This window comes from Helianthus annuus, chromosome 16 (assembly GCF_002127325.2).
Source record: "Helianthus annuus cultivar XRQ/B chromosome 16, HanXRQr2.0-SUNRISE, whole genome shotgun sequence".
Classification (NCBI taxonomy): Eukaryota; Viridiplantae; Streptophyta; class Magnoliopsida; order Asterales; family Asteraceae; genus Helianthus; species Helianthus annuus.
The window spans coordinates 7,310,155-7,312,732 of record NC_035448.2 but is presented as its reverse complement, the minus strand read 5'-3'; the positions used below and the strand labels follow the sequence as shown (position 1 = coordinate 7,312,732).

Genomic DNA, 2,578 nt, shown 5'->3' with positions numbered 1-2,578 from the left:
GCATGGCCATTCAACTACGGACATGTCCATGGGTCTTCATTCCTACCCAGTTGACCCACGGTGTTCCGACCCACTGGTTGCTTCTGACCCATCTTTAACGACTAATTGAAGAAGAAAATAGTCAAGTTGAAATGAAACATAAAATCACAGTGAGACAAATATATATACACGTGCTTCTATCTAAAAAATAAGAAAAGACAAGTTAAAATAAAATAAAAACAATAAACAATTTGATAAGAAGTCAAACAAAAACTTAAACCCAAAAAAAAGTTACACAGACACACGAGGTTTTTAATGAGTCTTCGATCACTTTAATAACCTCACCCATCTTGTTTGGCTCTAAACAATAAATCATCTCAGCCACTATTGTATTGTGCATCAAAGAATCTGCATAACTGCCCCGCCATATTATAAAAAAAAAAAAAACAGTAGAATAAAATAAGAAGAAAATTTGTAGGCCATAGAAGTTGAGCATATATACGTATTGAGGATGAATAAATCAAGTTCGTCTAAGAATCTTCTTTGCCAAGTAGGACATACATTCCAGCCATTTATGTAAAGTAAACCATAATTCTTGCCCAAATTCTCCAAATTCAAACCACACATTATTATTATTACTACAATAATAATATAAACCTTTGAATAAGACGATATAGGATATTGTATGCGGTAATAGACTTTGCATGACTCTCACCCGTTTGACCCGTATGAACCATTCCCATTTTACCTTTTCTATTTGACCCATTTAAGATGAAGCACAACCATTTTGACCCATGGCCGAAATTGCAATCTCTTCAAAATTAACACACATAATGTGATAAGTAAATAGCTAAATCTTAGGTATTATCAGCTTTATAATAGTAAGTAATAGTGAGAGAAAATATATACCGCATCTCAATTAGAAAAACACGCTCAGTGGAGAAGTATTGGCCATGTGTCCACATAAGGATCATTCTACATGCACTAACATCAGGTTGCTCGACGTCAGCATTGGACACTACATATCTGTATTTGGGTAGGCTCCTGATTTTCACCATCCGATGCACGTTCCTGTGTATTCAATTCACATAGTTGTAAAAATCAGCAAGAAACAAAATCAAACCAAATTAAAAAGGTTTTCATCTTTTTCACCTGGCGGTTGATGTAGTACATGAAGGCAATAATGCAGGGCAAGCAAAAACAAAAAGCAGCCGATAGGACTACATACAAAACAATATGAAGGCAAGAAAGAACACGTCTGTAGCCAAAAAAAGCCAGAGTCAACCTGCCATCATTAAAAAACAAAGTAATAAAAAACAAAAGAAATTTAAAGAATGTCCGAAGGTGTTTGGACCGATCCTTTCATTCTTTAAAAGAAACATAAAGTTCACTGGATTTCCCAAGATCCTTTATACATCGAGATACATATCCTATCATTTTCATGATATAAATCCTTCATGTTAATCTCAGATCAGTTCATTTGTAGTAATGTAGTCCTATGAATTTGTAAAATCATCAACTATTACTTTTTTTTTCTAATAAAAGAAGCTTCTTAAAGCAAATAGATGGATTTATATCTAAAATTAAAAAAAAAACAAACCTTAAATTAGGCTGAAAATATTCGTGTAAGATAAATTCCAAACGAATCGACATAATGATTCAGTCCTTGTCAGTCATCTACCAACTCTGCAAAACGAAGCTTCAATTATTGGTCTTACGAAGCTGACATGGATTGCTGCAAGCGATTAACGATCAAATTAGAGAAAGAACAGGAAAGTAGGGGTATAAAACATCTGCAACTTGAAAGGGGATAGGAATTTAGGGGCAAATCTGGTGGGGTAGTAACACGAACACAAAAATTATAATCATAACCCTAATTTAAATCTAGATGCTTACCAGTTGCGATTGAATGAAGGTTTGAGATAGTGATTGATGAAAGCTATGTATATATCAGATTTGTAGAAGAGGAAGGGTATATAAAGGTTACCTGCGACGTGGGGAGGAAAAAAAGGAGACAGTAAATTTGGAGGTTACCTGCAACGTGGGGAGGAGAAAAAGGGGGAACTGCTGATAACCATAAAGAACCGTCCTGAACTGCCATAAAAGCAGTTATTTTTATGAGTTTAAGTGGCTGAGATTAAATCTCAGCCAAATCCAATGACCAAAAATGATTTAAGAGTTAGTTAGACTTAATGGGATCCATATATATATATAATGCTAACCGAATGTAAATACTAACCGAATGAATTCTAAAAGCTTCTTTGCAAAAGTTCACTCCACTTTAGTTATACAAATTAACGAGATCAATGAGAATGGCAAATTATAGCCAGAATAAATTCTGTTAATTATTTTAATTAAATAAATTGAACATCCATTTCGTTAACGCCACCACCATCACCACACCACCGTTGCACATTTAGAACTCCTTGAATAAATTTAGAAACCAAATATGATTATTTTGTCAACTAAACGAATCATGGACTAATATTAGGGGTGAGCAGAAAATCTAAATAATCGAACCATAACCAAAGTAACCGACAAAACCGAACAAAAAAACCGAACCGGAACAAAAACCGACGGTTCGGTTTTCGGATTTTTA

At 34.2% G+C, this 2,578-nt stretch overlaps 1 long non-coding RNA gene across 1 annotated transcript; it reads right to left on the bottom strand.

Moving 5' to 3' along the window:
- Positions 1-687: 687 nt before the first annotated feature.
- Positions 688-2,161, bottom strand: LOC110916035. Its single transcript, XR_002579431.2, has 4 exons — positions 1,580-2,161; positions 1,132-1,264; positions 889-1,050; positions 688-792 (listed from the first exon to the last, which is right to left on the bottom strand). It is a non-coding gene; the product is annotated as an uncharacterized LOC110916035 (long non-coding RNA).
- Positions 2,162-2,578: the final 417 nt, after the last annotated feature.